This window comes from Hypanus sabinus, chromosome 23, assembly GCF_030144855.1.
Source record: "Hypanus sabinus isolate sHypSab1 chromosome 23, sHypSab1.hap1, whole genome shotgun sequence".
NCBI classification, from domain to species: domain Eukaryota; kingdom Metazoa; phylum Chordata; class Chondrichthyes; order Myliobatiformes; family Dasyatidae; genus Hypanus; species Hypanus sabinus.
In genome coordinates this window covers 31,734,139-31,749,183 of record NC_082728.1, presented here as the reverse complement: position 1 = coordinate 31,749,183, position 15,045 = coordinate 31,734,139, and the positions used below count along the sequence as shown (strand labels likewise).

General features: G+C 35.5%; 1 long non-coding RNA gene across 1 annotated transcript; it reads right to left on the bottom strand.

Moving 5' to 3' along the window:
* Window positions 1–227: 227 nt before the first annotated feature.
* On the bottom strand, window positions 228–14,956 carry LOC132380314 (uncharacterized). Its single transcript, XR_009507730.1, has 3 exons — window positions 14,869–14,956; window positions 9,104–9,242; window positions 228–679 (listed from the first exon to the last, which is right to left on the bottom strand). It is a non-coding gene; the product is annotated as an uncharacterized LOC132380314 (long non-coding RNA).
* Window positions 14,957–15,045: the final 89 nt, after the last annotated feature.

The window sequence follows — 15,045 nt, the reverse complement described above, 5'->3', positions numbered from 1 at the left end:
GAACATGTTATCTGATATGTTAGTACTCAGGAATGTAAAGCAGCAGACTCACGCCACCACCAATCCCCCAACATAAACTAGTTTCTTCTTTCTAAAATTAACAATCAGCTCTTTAGGCTTGCTAATGTTACATGATAAGTTGTTGTGGCAGCACCAAGAGCTCTGTGGTCATTCCAGTAAGCTGATCATCACCACCTGAGATCTATTCAACAACAGTACTGCCTTTGGTGAATTTGAACATGGCACTGGAGTTGTGCTTAGCCACACAGTTAGGTGTAAATGGAGAAGTGAGCAGGGGTTAAGCACCTGTATTGAAAATAATGAGGGAGAGATGTTGTTACCAACCTTCACTGATTAAGGTCAGCTGATCTGGAAGTCAAGAATCCAGTTGCATACAGAGGTACAGAGACCCAGGTCATGAGGTTTGATGATTAGTCTAAATGGGATTATTATGGTGAATGCTGAGCTATAATCAATGAATAGCAGCTTGATGTATGAGTTTCCATTTTCAGATGTTCCAGAGTAGAGTGAAGAATCAGCAAAATTATGTTTCCTGTTGGCTTGTTGCAGCTGTAGACAAATTGGAGTTGATCCACACTATAGCCAACCTCTCAAAGCACTTCATTATGGTCGATGGCAGACAGTAGCCATTGAGGCAGGTCCTTTGTATAGTCATATCCTTTAACAAATGAAATCATTCATTAAGACCTTAATATCAAACTTCTTAATAGAAAGAGTATGAGTGATCTTAAAATATTAAAAATAAGTAGATCAGCATTATTCCCAATTGTTGAACAAAATCAGTTTACTTCATTGATGAAGCTCCAGGAGTCAGGAGCTGAGAAGCAACTGAGATGGTGCAGGGTTGCCTTAACAGCATTCAAAGGTCGTGAGTTAACAACATCCTTGGTATTATTACCTAAATGTGACAAATTAATGAATGGGGAAAAGGGTAACAGGAAGGATTGCTTTAGGAGGAAAGGGAGGTGATGAGAGTGCTATAAAATTCTAACCAGCAGATGTGGAAGGTGCAAACTGGGCATGTAAGTTCAGGTCCTTTTGGAATTGCATGTAGGTCAAAAGTATTATGAATAATTGTTCCTGATCTTCCAAGTAAAACTTTGATCTTGCCCAACCTAGATGACAAGTCAATACTTCTCTGCCTTCTCCCAGATTGCTAGATTATTGTTTGTTTTCACTACACAATTTTGGCTGGCGTGTATGCATAGCTTCTTGTGCCAAGATTATGCATTTCATCAGGATATAATGTATGTTATTACAGTACCTTTAAAAAATTCAATACGCTTGAGCCTTACTGACTGTAAAGTGCATTGTTGCAGGTATTTAGAACCATAGAACATTACAGCACAGAAACAAGGCCTTTTGGCCCTTCTTGGCTGTGCTGAACCATTTTTCAGCCTAGTCCCATTGACCTGCACCTGGACTATATTCCTCCATAAACCTCTCATCCATGTACCTGTCCAAGTTTTTCTTAAATGTTAAAAGTGAGCCCACATTTACCACTTCATCTGGCAGCTCATTCCACACTCCCACCACTCTCTGTGTGAAGAAGCCCCCGCTAATGTTCCCTTTAAACTTTTCCCCCTTCACCCTTAACCCATGTCCTCTGGTTTTTTTCTCCCCTAGCCTCAGTGGAAAAAGCCTGCTTGCATTCACTCTATCTATTCCCATCATAATTTTATATACCTCTATCAAATCTCCCCTCATTCTTCTGTGCTCCAGGGAATAGAGTCCTAACCTATTCAACCTTTCTCTGTAACTCAGATTCTCAAATCCCGGCAACTCCTCATAAACCTTCTCTGCACTCTTTCTAACTTGTTAACATCGTTCCTGTAATTCGGTGACCAAAACTGCACACAATACTCCAAATTCAGCCTCACCAAATGCCTTACACAACCTCACCATAACATTCCTACTCTTATACTCAATACAACATCCAACTCTTATACTCAATACTCGATTAGAACCTCCTTGTCTGATTGATTAGTTGTACTTGCATTTAACAATGTTAACATCAGGAATTCAGAAATAATGTTCAAACTGAAATTGAAGACTGAAGAAGATTGAAGCCATCCAGCTGAAGAGTCTCAGCCCAGAACGCCAATTGTATTCTTTTCCATAGATGCTGCCTGGCCTGTTGAGCTTCTCCAGCATTTTATGTGTGTTGCATGGATTCCCAGCATCTAAAGATTTTCTCTTGTTTATAATGCAGTGAGCTGGTTTGGTGTACATTTTGGAGAAAAGTACTCTAAATGCAGAGCAGGAACAGCATCTTGTTTACATGAAAGACCCATAAATGATTTGTGACCAATGATCAATGCTCCTTCTCCATTAGAGTCTCATAATTACTTTGGGGGTGATAATGTGCTTGTGTGGCATTTTTCTGATCATTATTTGAATGCATTGGTTAATCTATTTGCTGTAAATGGGCAATATGCTGCATGCACCTTGTAGAATATTTTTACGGGTAGAACGATAAATGAGAATGATTTGAGTGAACCATCACTACAAAGGTGATGATCCTATTAAAGCTCCACATGATCCCAATAATGGTGTTAATTGGGAAACGGTTGTTTCTGGGATGGGAATGGAGAATAAATTGTACTGAAGCACTCTTGTGTGGTTCCAAGTGGCCTAGTGTCAAAAGCATTGAAAACTCAATTGACTGAGGCATGAGAGCAGAGTGCCTGCCCAACATTTCAGCCCAAGATAGGTACAGCATATTGAAGGAAGTCAAACATGATTGTTGACAAAAAAAAGATATATGAAGTTGAATAGAATAAATAAAAGAAACAACATTTAACTCCGAAAACCAACACTTATTAGTTTAGCTCAGATTCATGATATCTCAATCTACTGCTTTGTTGCTCTGTGAGCAGCGAGCAAAGGAATAATAGTGTACAAAACTACCTATTAAATATCATGTACAAACATTGCAATGGACAAATTCCCTAGTGAATGGCATGCATTGTGGGTGTGCAAATTATCTGAATGCAATGGGTTCTTGATTCAAATAATTTCAACAAGTAGGGTAAGGGGTTGACTTTGATAAAAGATTAAAGAAATGGTCAGAGACAGAAGGGTTTATTAAAAACAAGGAGGAAAACCCTCTGAAACAGAAAAAAGAACTACTGATGACTTTAAAATGTTTATTCCTTAATTAATGCAGCATCTAAGCCAGAAAAGGATATTGAAGCATAAATTCATAACAAATATTCAGAATTATTCAAACTAAATGAAACATAGCTTCATAATATAAGGATCAGGAACAAAATATTACAAATCGCAACATAACAAGAAAACACTGAAGGAGAACAGGCAAGGATAATGAGTAGGGTCATAGTATTGTTTAGTGATTATATATGGCAGTAAAAAAGTATAAGAAACAAATTCACAAGAACTGAAATTAATTTTCACGGTAATAGTATATGTCAGAATACATGAAGTAGAAGGGGTCAAGAAAAAATACGTACACAAACAATATGTGGAAAGAAAATAAACAGCATAGAATTATAATTATTGAAAGATTTAATCACCCCCAAAGTGGTATATATTTCTTGAACTCTCAACAAGTGGTAGTGAAAGTAATAAAAGCAATACGTTTTTTCACATTGTGCGCAGAATTCCTTTGTAATCATGTATACCAAGAGAGTCGAGTCCTGCACCTGAGCAATAGTGATCATAACATTATATGGGCTGAGATAAAGTTTCTGAAGAGAGAAGTTTGTTCTTTGGCAAACTAACAAACATAAAATGGATCAAATCTAATTTTGGAGAGGATAAATCAGTGACCATAAAACTGGAAATGTTTATTACAAACCTGATGTTGAGACTAACAATGGGAGATATTTAGAAAAATTAGTAGTAGGGTTCTGGACAAATGTGTTGATATAAAGTGTAATTCTTTGGAATGCTAACTGAAGGGCAATAGACATTAAGTATATTCAACATTGAGATCAATAGGTTTTGAGAATCCAAGGGAATTATGGGCTATGGGGAATAGGCATGAAAATGGAAATGATGAACAAAATCAGTTTTCAACATTGGACAGTGAAAGAGACCTGAGAGAGCTAGTGTTTACATTCTATTGTACTTGTATACCAATAAAACAGGTTATGAATAAAAAGATGAAATGACTAAAAAAATTGAAATTATCGAAAAAAAGGGCATCTGAAGTGAATAAATAAGGCTAGAAAAGAAGTTAAAAGGAAGTTAAAGAAAGGCTATAGAACTAAATTGTGAAGAAATATTAATAGAAATGGTATAGTATTTTATTGAAAAACAAAGAAAAGAAATGCGAGTTTAGAGATAGAACCACACAAGGATGCAAAGGAGAAGATACAGGACGGAGAGGAGGAGAAATTATTTTTCCCAGAGAGTGGTGAATCTGTGGAATTCTCTGCCCAGGGAAGCAGTTGAGGTTTCTTCACGGAATATATTTAAGACACAGTTAGATAGTTTTTTACATAGTAAGGGAATTAAGGGCTATGGGGAAGAGGCAGGTCGAGGGAGCTGAGTTTATGGACAGATCAGCCATTATCTTAATGGTGGGGTAGGCTCAATGGGTCAGATGGCCTACCCCTGCTCCTATTTCTTATGTTCTTAAGTTCATAAGGTAAATTTGCAGATAATTAACAAGAATATTAAATCATTTGCCTCCCTATTTATCAGAGAATAACTGACAATAATGCAAGAAGAGTTATATAGACCTTTTTCGATAGAAAAATTCAAGGGTTGGGTAAGGTAGATTAGGATGTGGGGCAGTGCAGGCACTGGTAATTCGTTCACTAATCACACTTGGAGAAATGTTGCTCTGTGTGTACAGAAATTTCATTCATGTAGAAAGAGATTAGGAAAGTGATGAAAGGGGCTTTGTGGCATTTATAGACAAGGAAACATTAACAGAGTATTGGAATTCAAATAATGTGATTACCTTATAAACAAAAAAGAAAATAAAACTATAAAATGATATGCTTAATGTTGGTTGTAGAAAAGATGTTGGAACTTTTGTTCAATAGTATAATAAAAACAACATCTAAATGCTGAAAATGTATTGATTAGCATTGGATCCAAAGGAAGAGTATGCTTTATTAAATTTGTTGAATTCTTTGAACTTGCATTTAAAAGAGCAGATAAGGCACTTTAATAGTTGTACTATATTACAATTATCAAAAGCCTTCAATAACATGCATGCTTTATAAGTAAAATAAGAAAATGTAGTCAGGGGCAAGAGGCAAATTGGTTGCAAGACAAACAAAAAATAGAGATGTGGGATTAGAGACATAAGATTAAAAATCAAGATTTAGACTGTCAAATTGCATGTAATAACATTCCTTAATAGTTCGTGCTGCAACTATTAGAACATAGGACTGTATAGCACAGGAACAGCCCCTTCGTCCCCTTGTGCTGAATTAATTAAACTAGTAAGTAAGTGCCAAACTGCAGTAATCTCCTCTGCCTACACAATGTCTCAATGCCCTGCACATTCATGTGCTTATCTAAGAACCTCTTAAATGCCTTGTCATATTTCCCTCCACTATCACCACTGGCATCATATTCCAGGCACTCACCACTCCTTGTGTAAAGAGCTTGCTCAGCACATCTTTTTTGAACGTAACCCCTCTCACCTTAAATGTATGCCTTCTGGTATTAGACATTTCGACCTCGGGAAAAAGACATTGCCTGTCTATTCTCTTATAATCTTATGAACTTCTATCTTATAAACTATTGCAGTTTACTTATGAAGCTGAAATACTATTTCAAAATTTCCTGTTATTAAACTAAGTTGTTTAATTAATACAGAGGAGAGCAGTGATAAAGTAACATAAGATTATAAATTGCAGAACGAGCATGCATTCTGATTTAATTGACAGTTCTAACTCCCTAAGGCCTTTTGAGAAGACAGCCTGGTTCCCAGTATTTGTTCCTGACAGGTAGGGAACATATCAGAAGGGAAGCTGGTAGATTTCCTGCTGCTCAGGATCAGAAGCAAGAGTAGGATTTGGTACATGATGGATTTGGGGGGAGGGCAAACATTGGGAGTTCCAGAACGATCAGGGCAGAAATGAATGGCTGGGAATTGGTGATTACCCTTACCATACTTCTCCTGGACCACAAATAGTAAGCTGGCTACTTATCTCTATCAAACAGCATTGTTTTCTGGGTAATCTGACCAGCCTGAATGTAATGTAGGATTAGATGCAAAATCCTAGACATGCAATCCAATTAAAATATTTAAATGACTGAAGCATCTGTTAGGAGTATTGGGTTACCGATCCTCTTCAGTGCTTCAGTCAAAATCGGAATTGCTAAATTTTGGTCTTGTTATTCATTAAACTTCATTGTTGGAGATTAGCTGCCACCACCACCTCCCACCACCACTCAACCTCCCTCCCCTCCACACTCAATATCTAAATGGGATTCCTTAGCTAATGGGACAAAATTAAAATACATGAAAACATCTGATTTGAACACTTCCTTTACACTACAGAAAGGATATCAGAAGGTAGAAATGGATAATTGGAAAAGGACTTCAAAATTATGAAAGGGCTAGATAGGGTGAGCACTGGTTAGAATACGGAGCTTTCTACCACCGGAAGCAACTCAGCTGAAGATTTTGAGTGCACTTAAGAAAAAAAAAACAGACAGAAAACAGAAAGGAAGAAGGATCAGTGGCGAGACATTGACATAGTGTGGCATAGCCTCATGTGCAGCATCCAAGCAAACATATACTTGTTGGGCCAAACAGCCTCCCTCTGTGCTATAAATATTGTGCAATACCATATAAGTTCAGTAGAACCATCATTCCATTCAGGATTTTCTCAATAACTGCAGGAAATTTTGGAGTGGTGGCAACAGACATTGTGGTAGTGCCTGAAGCCAAGGTTTGGGTGTAGTTACAGTATCAAAGAGCCCTGTGCAGCAAGGCAATTGAAATCTTACCTAGTGCAGCTGAAGATAGAAATCCTTCAGGACAGTGAAAATATAGTTCAAGAATTTATCAGTAGAACTCAGCAACTATTAGTCATAGCAAGTCAGCATGTCACCAACCATAGACTTTTAAGTATTTACTATGTGGGAGAAATTTCAGGTCTAAGTAAAGACTCAATATTTCTGAAGCCAAGTAGTGTATAGTACAATAAGAAATAATATATAATAAGTAAGACAATGTATTTTGTTTCATACCTGTTACTTCCACTTTCAATTTTAAACAATTTGTTATTGATTTGTTAAAATATCTAAGTTTTAATTCTTCTACTCTTTGCTATTCTTTTGGTTTGAATTTATAAGTTTTGTTTATTGCCTGTGGTTATGAATACCATTTCCAAATTTACAATTGTGATGGATAATGTGTTATAAATCATGCTTTACATCATTGCAATGATACCTGAATCCAGTGCAGATGATAAAGTCCTACATATTTCAAAGAATGCTATCATAGGAAAATGTGTTTAATGTAACATGCTAGTCTCAAAATACATTAATGATTCAGATAGTTTATTATTTTAGTCATATTTCATTCCATAGATGTATTTTTTACATCAAGAAAACTGATCGTATACATGGTATACATAGCTGCACAGAAAATGTGGCAGGTATTCTTAGAAAGTACTTTGCATCAAGTGTTTATTAAAGAGAAAGATATTGAGAATGCTTAATTATGAATTAGTTGAAAGTGAGATGAAGATATCTTAACAATGAGGAAAGTATTACAGAAGTTAGTTAAAATAAAGGAGTTCAAATTATAGACTTCATGTGATACACCCAGGGAGCTCAAACCAAATGGAGGAAGAAACCTAATGAGAAAAATGGAGGTAATTGATGATAAAGATAAAATTGTTAAATATTGAGTCTGTGAAAATATTTAGAGCACAGCAATTTCAGAAGACTGAGCTAGGCCGAACTGATACATTTCTTGAGGCAATAATGGATATAGTAGAACTATATACAGTTATATATGGATATAGAATGGATATAGTAGTCAGTGGATGGGACATCCATAGATTTATATAATGTGTTTTAAAACAAGGTCCCAAATAAGAAAATATTGAGAATGATTTGGTAAGAAGTAGAGTGTCCAGTGTATTTTAAACTCTTAGCTTGTTAGTTGCAGCCTGCAGCATTTCCTGCAACAACCAACCTTTTCTAAATGCACACATCCCAGTAATTGCCATGTTCAGGGCAACCAAATATTGCAGCTGATCAATTTAAGAGTCACTGCAAAGTAAATGGGCAATTTGTGTTCGTTACAGCAGAGGCTTAGGCCTGAGAAACAATGAGGAATCAATTTCAAAGCTAATCCTTCCAAACCATATAAGTGAAATTCAATTTTTATCTTTGTTCTGTCCTTAAGGAAAATAACATTTGAGATGCAAAAGGATTCCAAGAAAATAAGGGGGCACCAAAATCAGAATATTACCTTCCTTGGCTATTCCTGTGCATATTTTTACAGCTTATTATAGTACAAAGTTAAGAGTCAGAGAGCAAATTGTTTCACACACTGACCAGTGAATCAGCTGTGATGTGTTAAATAACATAGAAAAGCAAAATGTAATTATTTATATTTCTTCATGAATTTAGCAGTGAAATAGCTAAAAATGGCACATTTTACTAATATTTTCTTCACAGATAGACTATATTTTAATAAAAGGCTAACTTTGTAATACCAAACCATTTTCCAATAAAATTTGTATGAAATGATATCAGCTATAGGAGGGACATTGAAAATCTGTCTGAGTTGTGCCACAACAGAAACCTCTCACTCAATGTCAGCAATACCAAGGAGTTGATTATTAACTTTGGGAGAAGGAAACTGGAGTCTATCTGCCAGTTCTCATTGGGGGATCAGAGGTGGAGAGCAACATCAACTTTAAATTCCTCAGTGATATCATTTCAAAGGATCTTTTCTGGGTCCAGCATATTAAGAAGAAAGCACAGCAGAGCCTCTACTTTCTTAGAAGTTTGCATAGATTCGGCATGTCATCTAAAACATTGATAAACTTCTAAAGATCTGTGGTGGAGAGCATATTGTCTGGTTGCATCAAGGCCTGAACCAACAATATCCTTTAATGAAATATCTTACAAATGTAGTGGATATGGCCCAGTCCATCACAGGTAAAGTCCTCCCCTCCATTGAGCACCTCTATATGAAGCACTGTCACAGGAAAGCAGCATCCATCTTTTAGGACCCCCACCATCCAGGCCATGTTCCCTTCTTGCTGCTGCCATAAAAAAAACGTACATGAGCCTCAGGACCCACACGACCATATTCAGGAACAGTTACTACCTCTCAACCACCAGGTGCTTGAATCAGAGAGGATAACTTCACTTGTCCCTTCACTGAACCGTACCCAGAACTATGGACTCACTTTCAAGGACTCTTCCTCCCATGTTTTCTATATTTGTTGCTTACTTATTAGTTGTTATTATTATTACTTTTTTTCTTTTTCTATTTGCACAGTTTGTTGTCTTTTGCACATTGGCTGTTGTCTATCCAATTGGGAGTGGTCTTTCATTGATTCTACTGTGTTCCTGTATTTATTGTGAATGCCCACAAGAAAATGAATCTCTAAGTTATCCATATTGGGATATACGTACTTTGATAATAAACTTAATTTGAACTTTGAACAGATATGCATATCACTTAGTTTGCAATTGGTTTTCATTGTATTTTATTTGTTTTGAAGAAATCAAATGTGTAGTCTTAAATTTGTCCCTGCAAGAATTATAGAACTATGGTTTTCTTGTTAAGAAATTAATTTCCAATTATAAACAGTGGATGATATGCAATATGGCAATCCTTTCATAAGACAAAACAGTGTAAGGAATCCTTTTAGCTAATGTAAACAGGTAAATAATATAGGTAAATGCAATTAATACATAAATTTTCATATTTGGTAAAGTTGAATTGTTTTCACAATAGAAAATCTATTCTGCAAAGTCAATTGAGAGAGTTCTTCAATGACATATGCACTTATGATATTTAAAGGAAGCACTTCATACATCCTACTGGTCAAATTTTCCACAAAGGAAATCAGAGGTTGTAAAACAACTGTTCATATTGTAGAAACATTGTCTCCAAGTGGTTTAGGAAAGACAGCGGAGAAATTATTTCAATTTTTATTTGCATTAAAGCTGAGGTATTATAGCTGTTACCTTGCTAAAATATCATGGCTAGAAATGTTTAACCAAACTCAAAAAATATAATTTACTTCAATTGAATGTAATGATAATTTAAAAGCTAGCTACTTGTACACTTTCTGCATGTTTTTGCTTTATAGCAGAAATGCACATTCTACATTTACTACACAAAAGCTTTAGTGCAATATAGGCACTTTATTTATCTGTCTAACTCATAAACTATATTACAAATTATGATGATCACTTTGATCGCTTGATCAAGTCAGACAAGGAAAACAAGGCCTATAGTTATAGTGAACTATAAGAGGGTTAATATTGTTTTCAAGCAATGGTTTATATCCATCCAGACCTGTAAGCAGCTGATACTGATGAACTAAATGTCTATTTAAAGTTTAAATATTAAAATGGCTGAATTCCAAAATGATGTTCTTCCAGATCATTTTGTTGCAGAGATATTTCATTTTTAATAGGATATAATATTTGGCATGTTTGCATGTGTTTACAAATAGTGCCATCATTGTCAATCACACTAATATAATTTGTGAGATGTTAAGTTCTGACTCTATCACTAGTGGTGAAACAAAGGAACCAGCACTGCAGTGTTGACGTTGCCATGATAAGTAGAGCTGCTGTGCTGTTTGTAGACAAAGCCATTCACTTTAAAATGCGGAGATCTTATATAAAAATCATGATTAGAGCTTAATAATGAAATCTAATTCTGAACCTGGTTAATTATATGGTATTTCTGCTTTAAATGAAATGGCTTGTTTATGTTCCCTTCCCTCACACTCTTAATACACTGAAGATTATTTCATCTTCAATGTCAAATACAATTTGTGCTAACATGGAATACTGAAATGCTATTGTTTGGAACATGCTTAAGGCAGTAGTGAAAACATAAACTGAAAAATGTTATTGAATTTGAACACATTTAAAACTGGGGTATTGCCAATACATTAAATTAAAACAGCTCTGGAACTCACTGAAATGTTGAACTACAGAATTAGTTTCATTATGATTTTTTTATTGGTGGGTTCTTTAGCTTCTATTTTGCAATGCTGCATGCAGCTTGTTCTGAGTCTGACACATACAGTTCATTATTTATTCATTTCTCGGACTCTAAATAGATGGAGTGTAACACTGGAACAAGAATTGTGTTCCTTTTCGAGAAAGCTTTGATGGATTTGTGCTCAACATCTATCTTGGTTTGCCAAATGACAAATACAGTGGCCTCTGGGGGTTCCTGTAGCCCACCCCCATCTGAGCATTCTGCAGCCTGCATACCATTTACTGTTTGTTGCAAAGCAAGCACACAAATCCACATTTTGCAGTTATTGATTTTCGTGCTTGTTCATTAGTTGCAGAGGGAACAGAAGCTGCATTGGTAATCTATAATAGAAAGGGATAGCCATGTGAGAGGTACTGGCTATCGTTCGAACATTAGAGGGCTTTAGTTTATCAAATAGACAGTAAATAGGCTTGTCTACATTGCATTGGCATTGCTGTGTGCCATCTCTTATTTCTGCTCGACAGTTGTTTTCTATTTATGACTCTGACAGTCTCAGTGGAATCCTTGCAGCGCCCTTACAAGAATTTAGAAATCAGTTCAGTTAATGCATCTAGCCAGCACAATTGAACACAACAAAAACTTAGCTCCTGCAAAATACATACTTGTCTAATTTAAAAATTTTCCTCAGATCTGGTGGAAAACTCAAGGTTGTTCTGCTTTACTTTCTTGAAATTGAATGTTAACAGTGTACTTATTTGTGTCAATTGCTGACATGTCAGAATAAAAATGATAAATTAATTATAAATCAAAATATTTTTCTCCAGTTTTATATTTTCAGCTAAGAGGGTAGTGTTATGTAGATTCTTGATATGAGACATAGCTCCTTTCAAATCAATAAAAATCTGTTATTAAGGTACATCATTTATATTAAATGTAAAGTTTCATTGAGTTTCCATCTTTCAATTGTATCCTTAAATAATTTATAATTTTTTGATATCTGCTGCACCATATAAATTGAGTTTAGCTCTTCCACTCATAGACTGAGTTTAATTGAACCGTAGAGTATTACAGTATGCAGACAGGCTCTTCGGCCCAATTTGTCCATGCCAACTGTGTTGCCTGGGGAGCTAGTCCCATCTACCCAAGTTTAAACCACAACCCTTTAAACGTCTCCTACACATGTACTTAACTAGATGGTTTTTAAGCATTGCTTATGTTCTGCCAATAATACAAAGCAGAAGCTATACTAAATAGTTAAGTAATGTAAATTATATTTATTAACTTTGTCATTATTAATGAGTTCTTGGTATAGTTGCCAATACTATGATGAAGACATTAAACAGCATAAAACTAACTGTCTCCCAGTACCACTCTCTGACAAGCAATCATATTCCAATGCTTATTATATCATTGTGAAGTTAGTTTTCCGTACTTTTCTCCACCAATTTTATCCAAAATCCTGTTTAATATAAACTGGCAACTTTAACTGTTAGTCTGAGAAATAGTTAAATGACTGTAGGAAATCAATACAAGTTCATAGGGAACATTATCCTGATGCTAAATTTCATGTTTTCATACTCTGTATGAGTTGCAGCATGTTATCATAGCCATCCACAGTGGTTCAATAGGCATCTAATTGTATTTGTAATTAAATGTCTTCATACTAATATCTTAAGTGATTTTCAATGCAAATGAAATGGTTCCTGTTCATAAAACAATTACTGTTGTTGAATACTTTTGTAGGAATGTACTTTAATCTTAATAGTGTTGGTAGAGCTAAAAATGGGGGAGGGGGTTATTATTAAACAGTAATTTGTTTTTTACAGAGTTGGAAAAAGTTAGACAATTCTGTTTCACATAACATAAAGCAATCAAGTGTTTTTAACTTCTAAAATATACACATATACAATTCATAAACAAGAGGAACCAAAGCAACACACACAATATGAGGGAGGATCTCAGCAGGCCAGACAGCATCTACGGATATAAATAAACGATCCTCCTTATCCTCCTCCAATTACTTGAGAAAATATTTTATATGTAAAAATAATATAAACACTTACATCTACAATTAAATGAAATATTTCCATTTACATTGGCTACATCCTTTTAAAATAAATCCTTAGTAAATTGTCACCACTGTACAGTCAACGATCATATTTCAATCAAAAAATGAAGCAGATGTAATTATGTTAGTTCAAAAGAACTTTTAGAATATCCGCTATTTGGCATTTATTTAACTGTACCTTACCAGTTGCAAACTGCTTGAAAGACTGAAAGAAAAAAGTTCCCCATTGAGATTTTACAATGAATACAATAATTCTCAGCAGGGAAATTCTTTTAGAAATAGTATCTTTCAAGCACTTTAAAACTAAACTCTTGTGAAAATCAATGGCGGCTACTAGATATATTCTGTGATAGTATGCTGCATAGTATAGATGGCATAGATAACTTTATTCCAAATCAAAGAAAAGATTGCTAGGCTGGAAGCCTATTACCATTTTTACTCATACATGTAATGCTCAAAAAGTACAATCGAAGTCTGGATTGATGGATGGGCACAGCACAAAAGAGAAAAAAAGATCGTAAAGAAATTAATCCTGGACTGCGTAAATATTTTAGCAGCCAATTAGAGTCCTTTAGAAGGTCGTGTGATCACCTGTTTGGGAACCATTCATGAGATGGACAGAGCTAAAATATTAAAAAAAAGGATAGACAGTGCAATTAATTTATTATTAAGAAATACAAAATTGTAAGATTCCAAATCCTTTTCATATGGCTAATTATTTGATCTCAGCCGGTGTAGAGCAATCAGGTTTTAACAACTTGCTCACATGGATTAGAGAAGGGTTTGCGTTCCAATCTTCACCTGGAATCTTTGTTTGGTTTCACCACAGTGCTTTTACAATTAAATAGACTGTTAAGGGTGACTGCCAAGGCTCACATGAAGAGTGATCATAAGGACTGATAGAACTATACTATGACAACCATTACGCGCCTTGCAGGGTAGAGATGAAGTAAAAACAGGAAATCACTAAAAAAAAGTTATATTTTAAAAAGTCAAAGAAATCATCTTAATTCTGTTAAAATTCAAAAAAACCGTTATTACTACTAAGGCTGCTGGAATATCTGATTACTGACAAGTAGTTACAGATGTTTTACTGTGAATGTTACTGTAGGTGTTTTGAATGAAACAAAGACAGCCCAATCATTGTTATTTAATCCTCCGATAATAAAGAATACAATGTATTTTTCACATACATGTTTGGTTTATCAGATATGATCAGAGAATGAAATGGCAACCGTATTTCCTCTACTGCTGCACAGTAGAGTGCCTATTCAGTTATAATATATTTGATTTTGATTGGGTTATTTCACTAGGTCAAATTAGATAAGCTTTGTATCTATTAAGCAGATGAAGTCGAGCTGTATCAGATCATGTACAATTGACAATTACTAGGTCATTTGTACATGTTAAGGACAGGCTTGTTTGTGGTTGGCTTTTATAGGTGATTGGGCAGTCCGGTTGCCGCAGCAACAAGCCATGGCAGCAAAGTGGCCATGTGACCCTCTCTCGTTCCTGTGATTGGTTGGATGTGGTACCCCGAATGACATTTCACGCTGCTCTCGAAAGAAATATGTTTATGAAAGTTTCATTGTGTTATTTTCGCTTTATGCTCCCTTCCTTGGCTGTTTACCTGTGACATTATGGATCCTTTCCCCTCCCCTCCTCTATCTGCGTGTGCTAAGCCAGTGAACCAGTCCGAGAATCCAACCCACTCGAAGACCTCGAAGCACAAGCTAATTTTCAAAAAAGTTTGGCTCGCGTTGCTATCACGTGACGCGACGGCGCTGCAGCGATAGGTCGGAACCGT